The sequence below is a fragment of the Danio rerio genome, chromosome 17 (assembly GCF_052040795.2).
Source record: "Danio rerio strain M-AB ecotype USA chromosome 17, GRCz13ab, whole genome shotgun sequence".
Taxonomy (NCBI): Eukaryota; Metazoa; Chordata; class Actinopteri; order Cypriniformes; family Danionidae; genus Danio; species Danio rerio.
In genome coordinates, this window is record NC_141037.1 from 29,688,005 (window position 1) to 29,711,222 (window position 23,218).

General features: G+C 37.6%; 1 protein-coding gene across 14 annotated transcripts in view; it reads left to right on the forward strand.

Annotated features, from left to right (window-relative positions):
* Window positions 1-23,218, forward strand: part of mdga2a (MAM domain containing glycosylphosphatidylinositol anchor 2a) — a 347,889-nt gene that overhangs the window by 61,039 nt on the left and 263,632 nt on the right. For 8 of the 14 annotated variants that reach the window (XM_087290654.1, XM_087290651.1, XM_087290653.1 and 5 more), the window contains one exon: window positions 6,512-6,618. The exons of the other annotated variants lie outside the window; for them this stretch is intronic. The gene's annotated coding sequence lies outside the window, so the exon portion shown is untranslated. The remainder of the gene's footprint in view (window positions 1-6,511; window positions 6,619-23,218) is intronic. 14 annotated transcript variants of the gene reach the window in all.

A 23,218-nucleotide genomic window follows, 5' to 3' on the forward strand; every position in this document is an offset into this window, starting at 1 on the left:
GCAAACTCCACACAGAAACGCCAACTGAGCCGAGGTTCGAACCAGCGACCCAGCGGCCTTCTTGCTGTGAGGCGACAGCACTACCTACTGCGCCACTGCCTCGCCCAAATGAAACATTAGAATAGCATAAATAAATAAAATTCTCTATAAATTGCAAAAATAACAGTTATTTTTAAACATAAAGGATTATTCATATTTTGGTGAGCAAAATGTATCTCACCTCTTATATGTTCCCAGGGAGACTTTTGAACTGTAGGGTACATAAACTGTGTATAGTACAAATGGTTTTGCACATTTTAAAAGTATATTGCTAAACCTTTTATAATTATGCATGCATCTTTTTGAGCTCATATTCAATGAATGGATTCTCGAAATACTTGATTAAAAAAGAAATTCAGTCAGACAGGATCATTTAAAATGCAATGATATAGGCAAGAGGTAATTAAAATTTGTCAAAACTTGGTGATCCATCATTCTACATAAAACAACTGCCTTCCCTTAGACGTTCAATAAATATTAATCTAAACTAAAAATAAACTTCATCTACACTTATTACGATAACCAAATTCAATTTACAAAACGCTGAACAACTTGTGATTGCAAACCATTTTCACATAATAGAGGATTAATTTTCGTACATGTAAACGGAAGTACAGTGTGATTCCAGCACTTATTGTTGTAATGTCGCTGACGTGGACCATCCACTGATAAACGGCCTCATCTGCAACTGAGGAAAACAAAAGGTGACAAGCGAATTACTTCAAATAAAATGATTTACCTTCACTGCTGGCCTTCAATATGTTTGTTTATCTCTCCAAACGAACAGACTCCCCTCAGACCTTGGGTTTGCTCTCCACAGCACAATAGCCTGAACCAGGAAATTAAAAAACCTGCCGATAATTTGAAACAGGAGGAAAATTATTACTTTCTTATTGAAGCACCAACAGGGAACAAAATATCTACCCCCAAAAGAAATTAACAAACAGGATTTAGCGTTGCTGCTCTAAAGTGGCACTTTTTTACACCAATACATAACTGTTTTCTATGATTTTAAATAGCAAAGCAATTGGTTTCAAAGTATCCAAGAAGCTGGCCTCACCTAGTTTCATTTCAAATTCCACCAAAATGAGCAGAATGCTGCACTTGAATCATTCCAAGGTTTGCCAGGTATCATATAATGTCCTCCAGTGAAATATCATCAACATTTATCATTTCTGAGCTGTTGGACCAGCTCGCAGATCAATATTCCTTCAATTCAGTTTGACAGACAGAGTCTGCAAAGCGTCATACTTCAGCGGTAGGAGGAAAACAATCCCATCAGATGGAATTTATGCAGTATGTATACTGTGAACTGTATGGAAATTTTCTGTATATATCAGAATGACTTACTACTTTGCCAATGTGTGCAGAAGCTGCGTGGGATTTAGCCTTTCCCACAGTGCCACCTTTGACCTTACACTTTTACGAATGTGACTGAAGGCAGTTTTAACCCCATTTTTAAATACTTCTTTTCTTGGACTGCCAAAAGTTTATATAAAACTTACATAAATTATTAAAATGGTATCTGGTCAAAGATGAGCAGTTTGCATCAATTTAAATTTGCAAAAATATTTATTTTTTTAAAAATGTGGGTGAATTGTCATTTAGCATTACAAATCTATATATGTAAAAATTAAACTACTTGCTTATTTGGACCTGTAAAAAAGATATGCATGATCATACTAAATGTTGCAACCTTTTACATGTTTAAAACATTTTACTGACATATGGGTAAATCCAAGTGGTTTGAAGGACAATAGCAAGGTTTAAAGATTATTATTACACTGAAAGGCATTTTAGAAGTTAATAAACTTGAAGGGCACAATCGAATGTACGAAAAACAATTCTTGGCGTTCTTGATTATTTTTGATTCCCCCTTTTTTTAAATGCAAAAATGATGCGAAAACAATTTGAAATAAATTACACTTTGTTAAAACACCTATGAATCACAAACTAGATGTACTGTAACTGTTAAGTAATTTACAGTACAGTCATGTCTAAAATTATTGCCACCCATAGTAAAAAGGAGCAAAGAAGGCTGTGAAAATAAATCTGTATTGTTTATCAGTTGGTTCAAAAATTCACAGAACTGACATTTATAACCTTGAAATAAAACAATAGAGTTGGAAGTAAGTAAAATGGAGAACCAATTCCAGAGAAATCAGAGACCAATTACCATACAGTCACCCCAGATACTTCAAATTCTCTGTTCCATGTCAATCCACTGTCTTCTTCATTTCACCCACTAATTTTCTATAGCATTCAGTTCAAGGGATTGGAATTGCTACAGCAGAACTTTACTTTGTGCTCAGTGACCCATGTTAGTGTTGTTTTTGATGTTTGTTTTGGATAACTTTACTTTTAGAAGATCCAGACATGGCACATTATGGGATTTCTAGTGGAGGCTGTCCATTTATTTATTTTTTAATCTTCTAGGGTTTGATAGAATTGATGATGGTCCAATGTACTGTATCTAAAAAAGACATTAAGGACCTCTGGCAAAATTAGACCCCCAAAATCCAGCAATGCAAAAAACTGATGACATGGGATGCTTTCAACCCCTGGGTGCAACAAACAATCTAGTAGAGCCAGAAATATTTTATTTCATCTGACTATACAGTATTCAAAGGTCCAAAAACAGTGTCTGACAACTGAATGTACTGAAGTTTGTTTAAGAGGGAGTGCATAAGATTCTTTTTGGCAACTTGTGCTGACAATGCATACATTTTTTATTATTATTTACATAAACTGAACTTCTACAATTCTTCTCCTGTAGATCATTGGAGAGTCTTTTGTTACCCCAACTATCCTCACTATGCAGAAAAAATATTTAGAAATGTGTGATATATATTCTTTCAGGCAGATTTGTAGCATATCCAGTTGATTGAAGCTTCTTATTTATTGGCCTGTTTGTATGCAGCACATCAGTATTTAGTTTGTTAAATATCCAGACCCTGTTTAAAGCTGGTGTTAAGATGTTTTGTGTATCCTATAACAATGATGCGAAAATCAAGTGTAAACTATGTCTAATTTTTCTAATGTTAAGTTTAAAGTGCAAAGTTGTCGGATCACTGTTGTTTTCACATTGCATGACTAACTTGGGGAGGCATAGGCTGGTATATGTTTCTGATAATATGAAAACCTTGGATAAAAATACCATGGTTTTATGGTATAACGGTATTGTGATTACTGCTCTAAAACAAGTTTTCAGTTGCTGCTGTCTTTACGTTGCATGATGGATCGGTGAAAGGAGTTGAGTGCATGGTCTCCATATTACTAGGCTGTAAGTGAACACCAATGTGTTTTTTCGTCAGAACACTTTTTACACGGCAGGATTTAGAATTTTGCCAACAGATTCAGATATTTAGCTTGCCGAATATTTCACAGATGTTGGCGCTTGTATATGATCATTTTTTTGATAGTTCACACTGCATGACTGTCACTCGCCTGAATGAGCGTCAATTTGTCTAAAATTTCACAAAAAATGTCTGCAAATGAAAAGCAGGGCTAAAATCAAGTAATATGAACTCAGCTTAAGACAATCTAAGATTGCTCACTTTCAAAAACATTCAAAAATGTATTTGACTGTATTGTTTAATAGTGTAAAATCCAACAGTAAACAGGAATGTGTCTCCCTTGACTGCTTGTGATCCAATCAACAAACACATCTTAATACCAGGTGTAAACAGCGCTGTAGTGCAAACTCTGTTTTTGTCTTTACCCCTTTAAGCCCATGTTTTCAGACTTTTATTGAACAGCCTGGGTCATAAAAAGGGTGAAATCAGAGAACTGTACATTCTTGCCCTAAAGGCTCCACCACAAATCGAAGGGATAAAGAGAACAAAATTGGGAGGGATAGAAAAACGATTTCCATGTCATCCTCTTACTTCTTGACTTGTTATATACAGTAAACACTTTTTGAATGGTTTTGTTAAATACACCTTGTAAAAGGAGTCGTGACCCACACCCCCATCTTTTTAAGAAGTACTATACTATGAAACAGAAAGTGTCCTTCAAGTCCCTTTAAGCCTATTTCAGGAATGGCCATGACCTGGATCAGCCTGACCCCCATAAAGCACAAAGGAACATCCTATACCTCACAGGTCATTCTCTCCAACAGTATACGACACCTGCTCTTTATTCATTAGATGTTATAAAGAGGAAAAGAATGCTCTTTCATCTCTGCACACTAAAATGGTTGAAGGGAAAAAATGGAAACTTTGAACATGAAGAGGACCACTGCTTTAATGTTAGGGTTTGGCCAGGGTTAGAACCTTGTATTATACATTTCTTTTCCCTGTGATACCAGAGGGAAAGGAGGCGTTTGGAAAGCATCAGGACTTTGGTACACAAAATCTGTGCATTCAAAATGGCTTTTCGGGAAACAGGATATTGGGGGATCAAAATAACAAATTGATAAAATCTCAAAATTTGTCATGGCATATGTTCTATTGCGTTAAGTCCAGGCGCTTCCAAAGATAGTGATCAAACTTTGAGGACTTCTGAGGGAAATGATCCCATGCTGAAATTCCTCTGTTGCAAAGTGATTTTCATCCATGCTGACGTTCAGCGAATAACTACTGATAGCTACAATAAAGCATTCCTCTACAGCCATCCTCAAGACACCCTCTGGATTTACTCAAGCGAAGAGCTGAGCCCTTGTGAGAAAAAGAAAGATGATACAGTGTGTAAAGATTAGAAAGGAGGAATAAAAAAGGAAACAACAGTCATCTTATGCAAATGATGAAAAATCCACATGCATTTCAAGTGTAATCATGCAGCTCTCTGTTTGGCATGCAGATAAAGCCACTCATATAATAAAGGGAATGAAGCCCAAAGGCAGATTATATACTTCACGTGCTTAAGTAAAACCTGACATCACTGAGAGCTCTGGATGAGATACATTTCCAAATGCTGGCTATAAAGGGATTTGTTTACTGCAGTCTGAACTCTTCACATTTGGTCGATGGTTAAAATGACATGAGCATAAATACTATTCAAGCTAAAAGTGCCAACATAACATATGTTAATACAGTTCAGTGCTAATTTTAGGCAACCCTAATCCTTGATGTAAATCAGGTTTATATAAAACGTCTCAACAGAAAAGGATTGTTGTTTCTCAGCAAGCAGAACAACTGTCAGCACTTGCACATGCAGTTCCAGCTGTCATACTTTCAAAAAAAACAAAACTCAACTTGAATAGTTTCACAGCATAATGTGACACATTTACCTTCATAAGTCTGACATGATCTAAGCCTCAGCATAAGATGGGAAAACATCACATTCATAACAGAATGGGAGCAAAGCGTTCTTCCCAGAACTTAATTAACGCTTCAACACCATTTCAACTATCAGACTTTACGCCCTGTCTGTAATATGTATCATATTATCTTTGTCTTCCTTTTCTGAAAACCTGATCACAGTGCTCTAATGAGAGGCATTGTCGAATTAACAACTTTTGCTGAATTTACAGAGCAAATGCTGTGAGAGTATGTCGTATCTGAGACCCAAATCTGTTCATTTCAGTTTTGAATAGAAAGATGGAAATACAGCTTAGTTCTCTGTTCGCGGAGCTGCTGAACATGAAAAGCATGTGAAAAGAAAAGTTCTGATGATTATCAGCCGTCTGCGACTATTGGCTTACCTTTTATTCATAGAAACAGTGTGGCTTACTAGCTGCTTTATTTGTTGTTATGAATTATTGTCGTCTGAATTTAAATGAGTGTTTTCTCACTGAAAAATAAACAGGATATATAAAAAGGCAGCAGATGTTTTATGTTACCGGAGTGATTTCTGCAAAATGAACACAAAATGAACACAGCATAAAATCATAGCCTATGCTTTGCTAAACTCTTTTTACACTGCCAGAGACATCCAGCAAAACAGCATCATAATCCAATCATTTAAATTAGAACTGGCCATTTCTGGTGACACAAATAAAAGTGGTTGTTTCTACATTCTTTAGTCAATGACCAGTGTTGTGACAGTTGACAAAGATTTAGGTTTATGCTAATGCGATATAATAAACTCTCAGTTGAAATTATACAACACCCATATTGAGTCATACCAAAAACAGACAGGTGCATAAATTTAGATACTCCAATAGAATAATGACATCAATCTTTTGTAAAGTTACCCTTTGCTGTAAAATAAGCCTGGCGATACGTTTTATAGTCATGGATAAGTCCCTAAATTATTGCTGACTGCATTTTGGACCATTCTTCTTTGCAAAATTTCTTTGTTCAGTCAGGTTTGATGGGTGCAGTGTGTGAATGGCCCTTTTTAAATCAATCCATAGATTTTTAATGATGTTCAAGTCTGGGGACTTGGACGGCCATTCAAGAACATTGAATCATATCTGACCATGAATTCCTTTGTTTATCTGGCTATGCTTTAAGTCATTGTCCTGCTGAAACATCCAACTCTGCCGTAACTTCAGCCTCTTGATTAATTCTTGAACATTGTTCTTCAGAATCTGCTGATACTGGAAGGAATCCATGCGACCTTAACTCAAGTTTTCCAGTACCTATGCGTGCCACACATCCACACAGCATGATGAACCCTCTACCATATTTTACGGTAGGTAGCATGTTCTTGTCCGGCAGTGCTGTGTTCTTTTTGGTTGTGGCATCTGTCCACAGTGTATTTTTACAAAACAATTCAGGCTTGTCCAGATGAACCTTTGCATACCTCAAATGACTGTTCTTGTTGGCAGAACGTGGAAAATGCTTTTTATGCATCATCTTTTATTGCGCCATTCTTTGTGAACAGTGTGCTGGACTGTGGAAAACTTTGTACAGTGAAATTATTAGCAGCAAGATGTTCCTGGAGCTCTTTGGAGGTGGTCTGTGGTTTGTCTGTGACTATTCTGACCTTTGCCTCTTAGATATTTTTCTTGGCCTACCACATCTTTTCTTCACAAAAACTGTTCCAGTTGCCTTCCATTTTCTTATTATATTTCTGACTGTGGAGATTGAGAATAATCTATAGCGTAATATCTTTTTGTATTCTTCTCCTAGTTCATGTTGGTGAATTATCTTTAGGTCATTAGGAAGTTCTTTTAAAGTTGCTACTTTCTGGTTCACAATAAAAAGCACAACTATCTTGAATACACGTTTTCATGATCGGTTGCACCTGTATTAGGATTATTAAGGTTAACTGAATCACTCAAATCAATTTTTTTTAATGTAATCAGTCAGCATTAAGTTACTACAGGTTTTGAAGTCCACACAGAAGAGAGGATGCCCAAACTTTTGCATCGTCTATTTTACAGTTTCGATTTCATTTCACGCATCACAATACTGCTACACTACATATTTCTATCAGGAAAATCCTATCTACCTTTCTCTAGAAATGAAATGGCATTTCACTGTGATCTTCTTTTATAAAGAAAGAGCACATGACTATGCAGCCACAGAGGGGTGCCCAAACTTTTGCATAAAACTGTATACTGCCTTTAAAAGTAGACTGGATATGACACATTAATTGGATTTTGGATGTGCCTTTTTAATGTCAGATTTGCTTAGAGCAATGATGAGCTTAAAAGCCTTGGCCTGCAGCCCTTTTTTAATAATTATTGTTGCTGTTTAAACCATGCTAAAAGAAAAGAAGCCATCGTGTGCTAATGGTTTCTACTACAAATACATCAACATTTAACCATTGAAACCAGTAGATGGTCTACTGTGGGTTGGAAAATATTCTCTAAGGATTGCATTGTTTTAACAAACCACCATTTGAAGGCAACAAATTACTAGTATAGACCAACAGGGACCACTGCAGGTTTCATTAAAATCAGTACATTTCCTGTTAAAAACCATTACAAATTATATGATGGTAGCTTTAAAGCCCTGAACATAACAAGCAGAAACAAAAAATCTATATTTTGAACACATTTGATTCTATGACTTATTAATATGTGCCCATGTTTTACTGATTTCCATTATAGAATGATCACAGGAGTATCTAATACAACTGGTGAATTTACAGGATACTTACCTATGGAAAAGCGTGTGGAACGTATACAGTAGGTTAGAAATCTTATCTGGATATTACATGTACAGTACAAATGTGTCTTGTTTCTGCTTTGCACCATCTAGCTGTTTAACACCAAAACTTGTCTTCTTTGAAAGGCCTCTAACACGTCTACCTAGACTGTGATACTAGGCAAGATCTCAATTTTTTTCTCATCTGGATTTACAGTAATTGACGCTAAACCGTTTCCCAATGAAAGCGTGAATGGCCTACAGCAACATGAAATTAATAGATTAGTCTCTATTTCTAGGGCCATCTGAAATGTCACATTTGAAATACCAACTGCTGCAGGCATGGTAAATCATTCAAGTACAGCACACCCAGAGCAGGTGAAATAACTTGTGAATTAATCACGGATGAACAGAGATCGTCACGCTCCAGTGTGAAACTCTCGTGGCCATATTTATTCAGACACGTCTCATGTGGAAGTCATATGCATGATCACAACATCCACCTCTTGATCCCAGTTTCTTTATATGTCTACGGCTTGCTCATCTACGCTTCACCTCTTACTTGTTTCTGGCGATGTTGTTGTCTAGGTTGATCACAGACAACAAATAGAAAGTTGCAGAAAGCAGCAACTAAAGAAAACAAGGGCAGAAAGGTGATACATTTCTACCGTCATTTGATTTAGTCTGTACGTCAGCCATCAATTTTTCACCTTTTCTCTCATTCATAAAGATGATGCGAAGATGACTTCTGCACTGGAGTGGGATTAGTCTCTTTACAAAAGTCCCACGGCAGCTGTCCTTACTTATTACCTGTGTGATTGTGACGGGTTCAAGAGGTTTTACTTTAACTGGCATGAGTCATACAGCGCATCCATCAAGTGATAGATCAATGGTTGAGTCCCTACTTCCCAAAGGCGCTTTCTGGGGACCTAAAGGAATCAGGTAGAGAGTTAGGCGGGATCTTTTGTAAGTTATTCTTATTGCTATTCCTATTTATTGCTTTCCATAAATCAGAGAACTTTCAGTGGTCACGGGAAAGAAGAATCTGTTTAAGAAAGCATTTGGCTATTATGTAAGGCTGGGTTGTCCAAGCTCGGTCCTGGAGGGCCGGTGTCCTGCAAAGTTTAGTTCCAAACCCAATCAGACACACCTGGGCTAGCTAATCAAGCTTTTACTAGGCTTTCTAGGAACATTTTTTCAGGTGTGTTGAGGCAAGTTGGAGCTAAAATCTGCAGGACACCGACCCTCCAAGACCGAGTTTGGACACCCCTGATGTAAGGGATAAACTACCTCCAGGCGGATGTTATCAAAGTTTAAAGCCAGACAGGCTTATCAGCATGAACTGTTATAAAAAACTGAAGAGATTTATTCTGTGCAAAACAAATGCAAAACCAAAAAAAAAACAAAAAAACACCTGTATGTACTTTATCCCGCTTGTTACATGACACACAATATGCATGTCATGGATGTTAGAAATACGATTTTTATGATTGAACTATATTTGCCTTTGGTCTATAAGATCAGGGGTCACCAATCCTGGCCCTTGAGGGCCGGTGTCCCTGCAGGGTTTAGCTCCAACTTGCCTTAACATGTATAACATGCCTTAACATGTATAACATGTTTTAAGTATACCTAGTAAGACCTTGGTTAGCTTGTTCAGGTGTGTTTGATTAGGGTCAGAGCTAAAATCTGCAGGGCACCGGCCCTCCAGGAACAAGTTTGGTGACCACTGTTTTAGATAATTGGCTGTAAATTATAACCACTTGTAGTTTAATGTTGTTCATCAACCCTAACCTCCACGCTAAAGCCTGGTTTGTACTTCTGCATCAAGTGATCAGCATGCCCCACGGCGTATGCAATGCGCGTGGCTGTGCATTTATACTTCTGCATGCTTTTTCTGTTGTTCTGCAATAACAGTTCCAGAACACTAGTTGGCAGTGAGGTGTTTATGTTCCTCTGTGTCGAGTTTCTTCCCTGATCATTTGTTTTTTTCTGAACGATTCCTTAATGTACAAGTGGCTCAAACTCACTCATTTTGAGGCAGGAACCAGCGGACGTGCAACAACTTTAACCATGAAGTAAACACAAAACAAACCTTTCCATCTGGAGCTCCTTCACGATACTCCACACTTGTAAAAAATCGCTCCATCGGCCTCGTGCAGCTCTCGGTCCCGCCCAGATTCATTAGTGCTATCAAGCCGACCAATCACAGAGCTTGCGCTAAGCGTCATTGCGGCGTGTAGTTACATTTTTTATGAGGCGACACGGCGTCGGCCTATGCATCAACGCGTAGGCTGCGCTGTAGCATACGCATGCGCATGACGCAGAAGTATAAATCAGCCTTAAGTCTAACACAAAAAAGAAGAACTTTACTTCTGTAGAGGTAAACTTCACTCCATTCTACTCGCCTCGCTCTAGCTATGAATATGAATACAACAGGTTGTAATCTTTAACTTCCTCATTAGAGTAACTGCCTCACCTGCTGGAAGTGCTGGTTCAACTGTGCTGAGACATGAAGGAAAGGCACAAGAACTGACCTGACCTGATATTTTTATTATTTAGACACACACAAACATGCATGAGAAAGAAAATGTGCAGATGCTTTAGCTTGTATGTGCCTGTCATTACCCAGAAATGACTACACTTGTATTTGCAAACATGAAAGGGGTCTGACTTTTTGTTGGCATAATATTTATTTCAAATTTTCACATCAATGCAGCTGCTTTTGTCCCAGAGACAAACAAAAATACTGAACTATAGGAGAAAATGTTGTTGCTAGCGTCCAGATGGAGAGGTGCTATCTGCAGATAAAAAAACCCAAAACAGTTATGTTTACACAATTGGCTACACAGAAGTCTGTGTGATGGACAGGGGCAATTCCGTAGATACATGAAAAAGGGCTTTGACCAGCTCTGGTGAAGAGATGTGAACGGAAGCCCTTTTGCATGTTGAGAGATACATTTGGGTATGTGTTGCTTCTAGTGAGACTCTCTTTGTAATGAAAGACTATCAGCGCAACGTTTGCAGTAAGACCCACAGGGAAGACATGCAAACACTAGGAGAACATGCAAACTCCACACAGAAATACCACCTTTCCCAACCGAGACTAAAACCAGTGATCATCTTGATGTGAGGCAACAGTACTAAACACTGAGCCACAATGATTTTATTGGTATTTTTTTTTCGCAAAGGGTCCATTCACACATGAACTCTTTACTTACCTATTAAGTCATGTAAATGGGCTCTAAATTGCAATGACTTGGTGTCTGTCTCAACAAAAGTTCTAACTGGCATGCACCAGCTACAGCATTAAGTTTTATGTTCAGTTCCTCTATTCTTTTCCAAATCCTAACACAGTCCCAATACAAGACTTGTGCCTTATTATATTCTGTGTCATGAAAAAAAGATGCTTTAAACGGAAAACCTGTGTATTCTGTTTATCTAGACCAGGGCTGTGCAAACTATTCCTGAAGGACCACTGTCATGAAGACGCTGTCTAAAAGCAGAAAAATGCTGCTTTCGAAGGATGCATTTCAAGGTTGGAAGGTATCAAAGTCTCCTGAGATGCCTTCATCTGATCGATTTATGAAGGCTGCAAGGATGTAGCTTTCTCTGCCTTTGATATCTTACAATCCTGTGTGTTCCATTGCCGACAGTTGAGCTAAAAAATAAAGATGGCTTCCGAAAGCTGTGGTTTGGTGGTCATTTTGTGTGTAAATCTACATTTTAGACAAACTTTTCTCAAGTTTAAGTGGGACAATAGTTTTGTAGTGATTAATTCTTAAATAGGACCAAGTATTGAGATTTAGGAAATGGTTGATTGTTCTTTAATTTTGATCTACACTGTATATTAGACTAATCATATGGCAAATGAAAATACTCCAGCATCATGTATGCATGTTTGCTCATCATTGCTGAAATTTAGCTAGAAGCCTATGTGGCTCAGTCTGATTTTAGCTAAAAATTTCTTTCTTTTCTTCATCCTCATGTACCATTTACACTTATCATCCTGATTTTAAAATCACACCTGTCTTTGCTACTACCATTCCATCTTCCCTGCCATTTTAAAAATTTATTTCCTTCTGAGTTATAGCCTTCAACTCACCTTTCTCTGGTGACACTCGAATAACTGCTTATCTTTTCCCAAATGCACTTTGGGCTAATCTATCAGACACCTCATTTCCCAACACCCCAACATGTGCAGGTACCCACCAAAACTGTATCATCCTTCCATTTTCTTTTAACCTGTGCAACAGATAAAATGCTTCCAAGAGTACAGCTTCTCTTTCTGATTTTGCAGATAAAAACCTGTTCGGGACTGAAATGGATTCAAAGCATGTAACCACCTTATCTGACCATTTTTCCTCTGTCCATTGGAACCATGCTACAGTATTCAGGCAATCTATTCTGTGGTATATATAATGACAGACCATTGCTTTTGACGCTTTTGATTTACTTTAAGTTGAATAAATAAAATGTTACAATCTAGGACTGCACGATTTTGAGATAAAAATGAATTGCGATTTATCTAATTAAAATTGTGATTTGTCATTTACTATAATTTCATAAAAGATGTACAGGTTTGATGTGGTGGTTTTATTAGCACCAAATAAAGAACAAACATACAGTAATTACAAAATACGCTAAACTTTGTTGTTTCATTAAAAACAATTGATCCAACACAGTTGTCAGTTGTCATGACAAATTAAGAAAACAACTACAGTATTTTCATTTATTCATTTTTCTTTTCAGCTTAGTCCCTTTATAAATCCAGGGTCACCACAGTGGAATGAACTGCAACTTATCCAGCACGTTTTTACGCAGTGGATGCCCTTCCAGCCGCAACCCATCTCTGGGTAACGCATACACACACACACTCATTCACTCTCATTCACTATGGACAATTTAGCCTACCTTATTTACCTGTACCACATGTCTTTGGACTGTGGGGGAAACCGGAGCACCCGGAGGAAACCCACGCGGACGCAGGGGGAACATGCAAGCTCCACATAGAAACGCCAACTGACCCAGTTGAGGCTCGAACCAACGACCCTCTTGCTGTGAGGCAACAGCATTACCTACTGTGCCACTGCGTTGCCTAAAGTATTAAATTCAATTAAATAAATTGTGTCTAAAATCTTAAATATAGAAATAAAAAACCTTTAAAACCTTTACATTTAGATTGTGTTACATTTTTCATATTGATTTTATGACATTCATGGTGCATTGACAATGCTTTCCATACACAATTTTAGATTTTACTTAACGGCACAAAAACTCTTATGGTTAAATGTATAATTTATGAATACAATTTTGTCCTTTAATACAAGCAGTCAGATAAGTGAACTGCACTTAATTTTACCTGCTCAAAGGAAACACTCATTTTCAATCTGTCAAACAAAACTCAAGTACACGAACAGCGAGTAAATTTATAGCAAATGAATAATTGTACATTTTATCCCACTTGCTTTTTGAGTATTGTCAAGCGAGTTCTTAAATACCTGTTATTTGGTCATTGTGTTCCTGCCCTCAACTGAAAGGGCTGCGATTGGGTCTAAAAGTTAGCGTGGCTCTGGAGTTTTTCACCAATAGATAATGCGGATACGGATAGACGGCTGCTGTTTCAGTCTATAATGTGGGGATATCACCGCTGATCCATGATAGAAGTGGTGGAGAAAACCCGTGCTGCAGAGTAACTCATTTGTGTGTGTGGATCCACAAGAATTGCTGTAACAGTCCATGCTGTGGACTATAAACCTCCAGCTGTTGTCGCGATTTTTAAAAGCAGATATGGTGTAAACATCACTTTAATATCACTCAGTTAAGTGCAATGTAAACAATTAAAAGCATATTAGGCATCAAACAGCACCACAATCTCTTCAAGAGTGTCTTCCTAGGGTTCAGTTCATGGCACCAGGTAAACACAGTGGAGGCTTCCCTGCTTGCTTCAGACTATGTAACCCGGTAAACGATAAAGCAATGTAGTCATCTGTAACCCACTCTCGTGTTTTCTGTAATAGTGTTGTCCCGGTACTGAAGTTTTAAAAACGTCCATTTGCAGCTAATATTTAAGCATCGCTGAGCGCGTTATTAAACAGTGATGATTTGCTATAGTATTTACCAGTGCTCAACAGAAATGACTGTGATTGGACGTGAAGGTCATCAGTTTACCACTCTTCAATGAGTCCAAACAAAGATGCATGAACACTGAAGCGTTTAAAAGCTGCAAAGATCAGTCGAGTCATCAGCGTATCGCTTGCTGTGTTTGCACTCAGTAAACATAAGTAAAGAGCGGTGAACTGATGACCTTTACAGTCAATCACAGTCATTTATGTTGAGCACCGGTGAACACTATGGCAAATCAGCGCTGTTGCATTCAGCAGGGCTTAAATGGTAGTTGAAAATTGACGTTTTTTAAATATTTCATTAACGAAATTATAATGTAGTAAAAGAATCGGTTTATTAAATAAATGGATAATAAATGGCCCTTACTGGCCTTGACTGTCTTTAGGAATATCAAACGAAAAGAGTCAAAAGAAAAGCTGTTGAACTTTGACACGAAAAGGAAAAATATGTGAATAATTTAATGGCTAAATGTAGGTTTTCATCCAGTTTATTGCATAATTTATTATCTCTATAAGCTTTTGAGTTTAGCTGAAGCTATGCTATGCCTTTAAAATTAACAATTTTAAAAATATATCATGAGTTTGTGGCATCGTATTTTGTTAAACCGAAGATGTAATCTGCAAAAACCGTTTAACTCAAATCTTTCGAACTTTGTATCTTCATTTTTGACATTGACTGTACACAGCTGAATATTAACCAAACATTATTGCTACATTATAATTAGCTACTCACAATTACCTACAAAAATAAAAATAAAAATCAGCTGTTGTAAAATAATGAAAACGTGCAGAATTTGCTTTTTATATAGATTATATATAGAATTTGTATATTATATATACATTTATATATGTATATGAAGTAGTGTTCTAGGTTATAATGATGCATAAAGAATGCTCTGGCTTCAATACAGTGCGTTACAGTACACGACTGCCCCCTACTGTACTAACGCGCCATATGTCGTGGCCACGCGAGATCACTTTGTTTCACGTGCGCGGTAGTTCATGCCAGATCTGTTAATGGCATCTAAAACGTGTGTTTGCAAATGAAAGCGTGAGCTAACTAGTTCCATATCCCTTAACGTAGCTGAAAATGAGGTCTGAAATCCCTTTTTATTTTCACTGTCTGTACAGTACGAACCTTCAGGTCACTTGGAAGGCTGTGAAATGATCAATTTGTGTTGATTTTTCTTTGCTGGTAAGATATACCGCCAGGTACATAACATTCCTGTTTGACTCAGACGATACTTCCGGTTTTCTTCACAGCGCAGCTTCGACTTTGCTTTTTTTCATGGCGGCCGTGTGAAATCAGTCTATTGCCCATGTTTACATTCCCAACAGTCTTCTACTGGTAAATCTGCACCTTGTAATTTCACCCAGTATGTTATAGCTAGTTTCTCCCTCATATCAAAAAGCATTTGTCCCATGCATCAGTACTTGTATTGCGTTTGCTGGAGATGTTTTCATTGCTCTACAACAGACTAGGGTTTGTTTGCAGTTGTAGTTTGACTCTGTTGGTTGGTTTGCTCTGGACCAACAGATGAAAAGACATTGATGCATCTGGATATGATGCAATGATGTAATGGGTAAAGGAGTCAAAACAGCTAGAATTTTTTCCATCTCTCACACACACAAATAAAGTTTATCTCACTGTATACATACACACATATATTTAATAATTTGTAGACAGTTTGTTTTAAATTACATGCATTTTCCAGTTAAATCTCTCAGAAAAGCACAAACCTATACATATTTAGCACAATAATAAACTTAATTTGAATCATTTACTTAATCCATATGTTTAAAAACTGATTGTCAGTCTTTTATTCAAGTCTTCAACTGAGTCATGTAAAGAGGGTTTATTCAGGAAAGCAGCACTGCAAATGTGTGCTCCTTAGAAACGGATAAGAATCTGCTTTGACCTTGTTTGGGATTGTTTTCTTTTGTAGAGCAAAGACACCAGCACATGCTGATTAATCCACATCATGTACACAACTGAACAGAACAGATTGTTGTTAATGACACCATTAAAATCGCGTCTGGAATATGCGTTTCTCGTCTTTAAGTGTGCTGCTAGCAAATCACAATGAAAGAGGTTCATGTCTTGATTCATTCTCACATTTGAACAGCAGTCTGCCCCTCTCCCAGCAAGCAAAAGCAGCCATTTAATGAGCATGAACAAAACACAGCGCCTCTATCGACAGCAGCTTTCTAAACTGCCCAAATGATAATGTAAGACAACAGTGCACTGCTATCATCATCATTCATTCACAGAAAGATCATTAAGGATTCGCTCTGTTAATTAAATATAATTGTCACTTACTATGGAAGTTATAGCAGTTTATATGTGGTAAATGTCTTGTGAGAAGATCATGGATTTTGTTCAGTGTTTAGAATACTGTTTTAGGCCTTATCTATATTGCAAACAAGTGTGACTCTCAACTTGTCTTGTGCAACAGTAACAGAGAGTGCAGGAAATATTGTTTGGACAGGTAGATTCAATTGACTTGAGAGTCTGTATCCATAGTTATAGAAACTAGTGAAACATTTACTGCATATTATGTGTCATTCTAAAATGTCTAGCATAGTGAGGGAAACAAATATGTAGTCTTCAGTTTTTGTACATTATATATGTTTTTAATAGAACAGTTTTCACATTATTTTTCATCCCACAAATAGTATTTTTAAAATTTTTGACAGCAGTTCCAGCTGACTGCACATACCAGCTGAGCTTATAATTTCAAAAAACGGCAGGTAGTTAATTCATAATACAACAGAAACAAGCCACTATTGTTCATAATTTATTTAAAAGATGGGTTTTTTCACCCTTGGAAGTCTTTGCTAAAGAGTCACATTATCCAGCTGCGAAGTCAATCACAGCATTAAAGACTTTAATTGGAGAAAAAAGTATTTTAAAAACATGAAAAAAAAAATATGAAAGAAGGCTTGTTATGTTGTTTGCTTCATGAGAGCAGGAAGGCTTTAAAGAGTTGTTTTGCTGGAATTTGCTTGACAGTGATTGTCACCCAAAAAAAAATAATTTAAATAAAAAATCCACTGCTTAATAATTATTGAAAAATCACTTTAAAATGCAGTGTTCTTGGTTCTGGGCCTGCACAATGAATTGGTTTAAAAGTTTTAAACCAAAATCACAATTTAAAAAGGTGCGAAAGCTGTGTTTTTTTTTTTTTTTTATTACTATGGTTAGGGAGGCAAGGGCAAGTAGCCTAATTAAAACGTTCCAACTACTATTTAAAAATCAGACAACTGTTACAGCAGAAGCTATAAGCCCCTGTTTCACTGCAATGGAGAAAATGAAAGCTGTCAACTCTCCCTCTGTCTGTCTGGACCTTTGACCTGCTTGTTTGCTACTTATAAGCCACTTCTTATATCAAATTATCAGCTAGAAGTCAAGTTTTTATTTGTTGTTTCTAAAACTTGGATAGACGACAAGACTTTTGTCAGGTAGTATACATGCAAGTATACTTGACAGCCAAAAAACTATAGAGGACTACGGGATAATATGTGCAGAGGCTCTGACATCATCAACTACTGGCCGGGTGTGCATAAAACAGTGCTCTGTATTGTTTGAATTGAATGAATAGTTCATAATTAAATAAAGACATAGATTTAGGAAATCTGGCCATTTTTGATTTCATATCACTTTAACCAAACCAAGCATAGGGTTGGGTATCATTTGGGTTTTTTCTGATACCGGTGCTAAAATCGATACTTTTAAAACGATACTGGTGCCACTACGGTTCCAGAACCGATACTTTTGAGCCACAAAATTTCCATTTACATTTTACAATATATCACAAAATACTTAAAAAATTATTCGAAGCCATTTTTTCATGCATCACTCAGCAGTCTTCATAAACATTATAATTAAATAACCTAAACTCAAAATAAACTTCCTTGTTCATTTATTTGACAAGTAACGTTGTACTGGTGTAAGATAAAACATTTCAACAATCAAGAACATCAAGGCACATTGTTGCACCTTTAAACTTTAACAGATAGGCCTACAGTTGAAGTCAATATATTTTTCCCTCCCATTCATTTAAAGTAATGTTTCTGAAAATTTTCAGTGTTTCCTAAAAAAACTATTATTCTGGAGTCATAATAAGTCGTATTTCTTACTGTTTATTTCTTATATAAAAGCATTTTTTCTTTAAAAAATTAAGGTCAGCATTATAAGCCTCCTTAAAAAAGATTTATTGTATATTTTTGATACACACAACAAATCAGTTACAAAATAATTTGAATAATTATTTCAACTTTCAAAGTTAACTGATTTAAGTCTTTAAATTACACTTTAATCTGAATAAAAGACTATAAAACACTTAAAGGGGCTTTGTCTGAATACAACTGTCTTGCAAAATAACTAGTAAAATGTTATGCACTGGGAAGATTAAACAGTAGATATTAGAAATGATTTAGTTAAACTATTATGTTTAAAAATGTGTTGTGAATAAATCTTGTGTTGAACACGGAAATCAAAAATGAATGAAGGCAAAACTAAACGAGTTGAATATGACCTACATGAGCATGACTGAAAACTACATTTGATCAATGTGTTATATCTGTTCTTTGGTACTTGCTGACTGTTTGTTACTTGCTGACTGTTTGTAAATTCAAGACTGCATTTCCTAACGTAAAACTATGTACGCTAGATTTCTGATTAATAATGGTCTTTGCTTAGCTCTCAACTTGCTATACTTCCTATATTAAAGTGTTAAAATTGCTATTACCTGTGTCAATTTGGGCGTCAACCTCTCACGAATGCAGGGAACTAGGCTAATGCGCACAGCACCATCACTGACAGAGAGAGCAAGTGCCCAATAGAGTGCTCGTCTCATGACACCTAGAGAGAGGCCTCAGTCATATCTCCTCCGTCTGCCACCGATGGCTGATCTCACTTCTCTGTGGCGTTTTGACACAAAAATATTCATCCAAATTTAGGGGGGCCAAGCTTGTTGACACAGGGACTGGCGAAAGTGTGCTCTTTTAATGTAATTTAATACCGCACGTTAAATGGAAAGAAAAAAAACTCAGCATTTTGCAACGCAGGTGTCTGTGGCCCTTTTAAGGTTATCAAAAATCACTGCTTACATGGTAGTCTAGACTCTAAACCAGAGTATTGTCTCAATTATATTAAAATCGGAATATTGGTGTCCATGTACGTATATTGGAAGTGCCAGATTATGTCAGAGACAGTGCATTCCATTGCCTTTGAGCCCTCAAATGTGTCATTAAGTTTGACATGTTTCTCCCTTACACCCAAGTTTTGTAAAGCAACTGCTTTACGTCGCTGTGTCAGAATCCTTGCCTGTAAAATACGCTTAGTTTAAAGAGCCCATATTATACATGAAATAGGGTCATATCTCGGTTGTAAGGGTCTCCAACAACAGTCTAATATGCATGCAAGGTCAAAAAACACTTTCATGGTCTTATAATCTGCATTTATTTTTACCTAATTATCCCAGCGACTCCTGTATGAATCGTCCAGTGATTCATTTGTTCCCAAACCCCTCCTTAGCGAGAAGCTAATCTGCGCTGATTGGACCGATGACAGTCTGTCGCGATTGGTCGACTGCCTTCAGTCAGAGAGTGAAATGGCCAATAGCTAATCAGCAATATAAAAAGTAATCACAATTCATACACGCTCGATAGTGTAGGCGTGGATTTTAGCTGCCACACTATGGAGAGTGGATAGTGCCACGGATAACCGAACGAAGGAGACAGTCGTGTACTCGCCATACCACACACACACAAAAACACACACACACCTCCGGACGACAACGCTCCCCCTTCGGCCCGCACCCGCCAGGTTTTAGCCTGAGAACCCGCTCCGTTTTCTGCCCGCCGCGCCCGATCCTGCTAGAGCGGAGGAAACCACAACCAAAAATCACCCAGTATACAGTCCAGACAGCCAAGCTGTCTGTATAAACACACACACACAGCACCAAGCACACAAAGCTCGTTCGCTCTCTCTCTCTCTCTATCTATCTATCTCTCTCTCTCTCGCTCTCTCTCATACGCGCGCGTGCGCACTAACACACACACAAGCACCAAGCAGACTCTCTCTTTCTAATTCGCATAGCAATATCCGTGATATTGCTAGACAGCCCGCTCCCGTCCCAAATTAAACCCGTTACCAACCGCTCCCGCGATTTATTCGGAAATTTATTCCCGCGGCTGTCCCCGCGCCAGATTTCTGCGGCGCGGGAATAAATTTCCGAATAAATCGCGGGAGCAGAATTCTAGCACGGAGCTCCATAAACAAAGCAGCACGCGTCGCGTTTTTAACGTGACTTTGCACGCGATAAGAGAATATATCCAGTTAACCTGATACAGTACACACGGTTACAAGTAACAAATCACAACTAAATACATTTGCAAGCTAGAGTCAACGAGGCAACAACTTTAACCGCACGTACTTACACTTGAGAAATGGAAGAAACCCATCCTGACGTCCATCAGTTACTCTTTACTGATCCTTCCTTTAACAAACTCAGATGAAGTATTCTTTGTAGCATGTAGCTTCCAGAAGTTTCCAACTGCTTGGTTATAATGCTGATGTTTCATCTTTGGGTAGAGACTCAATATAATATCCATCTGCAGTGTGACTTCAATCGACCGGCATGTTTGTGTGCGTGTGTTTGTGGGTGTGCGTGTGTTTGTGGGTGTGTGTGTGTGTGTCTGGGTTTCTGCGTCAGAGGGCGGGGCCTCAGGTTTGAAATCTCCCGGGTTTGCGCGTGCACGTGAATAACTTGGTTTCGTTCGTACGTCATGGCGAAACACCTAATGAATCGGTATCAAGGCGACTCGTTTGAAGCACTATGAGTCGACTCTTTTATAGATGAATCAACCGTTTTAAACACTGTATTCTTACAGATTTAAGCCTTAGCTGGATACTTCACTTCACTTAGAGCTGTGTTACACACTACATGGAGGGGAATTTTCAAAAACCCATAATATGGGCTCTTTAAGCAAGTTTGATGAATGCGATCATGCGTGCTGATCTGAAGAGAGCCTCTCTCACTCACAGAATGAGCTGTACTGCGTGCATTGCGTGAGTCCGTCCGTTGCCTAAGCAACAAGAACAAACGCCTGACATTGTCTGTCCGTATTCCTCAAAGTTGTTTAGAAATAAATATTTAGAGATGGTGTGAGAACGTGCATTTTTGTGTGCCTTTAATGCACCCCTTAATGCTTTTTACGTCCTTGTCGCAGCACCAGTGGCACCAAAATTAGGCACCGAAATTCATATGCTGATTTGATCCGGTACATACCGGTTACAAAGGTACTGGTGCTATAATGGTACCCAACCCTTACCAAGCTTGAGATTGACTTCCATATTCTGATACTGTGTGATCATAGACATTGATTCTGGTCACTGGAACAGTGTTTTAGCATTTAAAGGTGAGACTTGGAGTAAGATTTGCTTCAGGGTGCCCAGTGATAGTTTGGCCTTTACACACTTTCCCTTGTGTGTAGTAATGCATTTTAAACTGAAATTGAAAAAGAAGGTATTTTAAAGAAATAGGAAGGATATAAATCGATTTGTAGTCTTTTTTTTTTTGTCCTCCAGGAATGAATTTATATAGAGAGGCATCCTACACCAGGCGCTTTAGCTTTACTCGTGAAACCACATTAAGTGCACAACAGATGCTATTTGGAGACGGCAGACAGAATAGCGATAACTTTCTCTCCGCAATTTCCTCAGAGCATGGCTATATCCCAAGGGAATGAACCCAGCTGTGAAGCAAGCTGCATGTGTGTTTGTGTGGGAAAGGGAGTGATTACACACTACTTTTTACATCATGGAACAATTGTTTGAGAGAAGCTTCTTTTACAGCCGTAATTGTTTCATTCATCTTGGTCATTGCTGGTCTGACCCCTTTTGTGCTCTGATTGTGCTTGTTGATTAAAGTCCAAAATAATCTTGCAAATAAGTGACAGTCAAAGGGGGATCCTGACCAAGCACAGGCAGAGTGACCACAACCTAACCGTACAAAAAAACATCAGTTACTCAAAAAGTCTGATTTTTATTTAGGTGAATTTGTCCTTGCAGCTCAAAGTCCAAAGCTGCCTAACCCCGCTGTCAGTGCTCATTAAAACAGATTTTTACACAGGCCTTTTACACCTCAGAGCTTCACTGTGACAGTATGCTCCACATGAATAGAAAGCCTTGAAAACGGAACAGTGAAAAATAACATTGTGGAAAACATACAGTCTCAACTCGACACTTAATTTAGTCACTTACAGTAACTTTGTCTTTTGTTAACTTTTGCAACCAACTCAGCTTATTTTCAGTTTCTGGAGTTGCATATCTATCTGGTCTCAACTCTTGGGGCCACATTTGCTAAACAGAACAAATTAGCAGGATAGCACAATCCTATAAAAACTATGATGGGAGAGGAAAGTTTTGCAAGGGATCTTTTGACGATATGCAAATTAGCTAATTTGCATATCCAACCTAGTTTATAATACAGCGCAAATTAGGAGGTTGCAAACAAGCAGAGCTGATGATGATAAGGTGTTTGTAATAACACCACTGGTGCAAAATTCTTTAAGACATGCTTATTGGATGTACAGTTGAAGTCAGAATTATTAGCCCTCGTTTATTTATTTTTTGCCAATTTCTGTTTAATGGAGAGAAGATTTTTTCCAACACATTTTAATAACTGATTTATTTCAGCTTTGTCATGCCATGAGTACATACTATTTTACTAGATATTTTTCAAGACATTTAAAGGCGTAAACAGGTTAATTAGCTTTACTATGCTGGTTAGGGTAAATATAGCTTAAAGGGGCTAATAATTGTGACCTTAAAATAGTTTTAAAAAATCAAAACCTGCTATTATTCTAGCTGAAATAAAACAAATAAGACTTTCTCCAGAAGAAAAAAATATTATCAGACATACTGTGAAAATTTCCTTACTCTGTTAAACATTATTTGGGAAATATTTTTAAAAGAAAAAAAAATTCTAATGAATAATTCTGACTCCAATCTGTAAACTGACTGCCAATAAAACACCTATGAAAATTGCAGTGTATGACTGATAT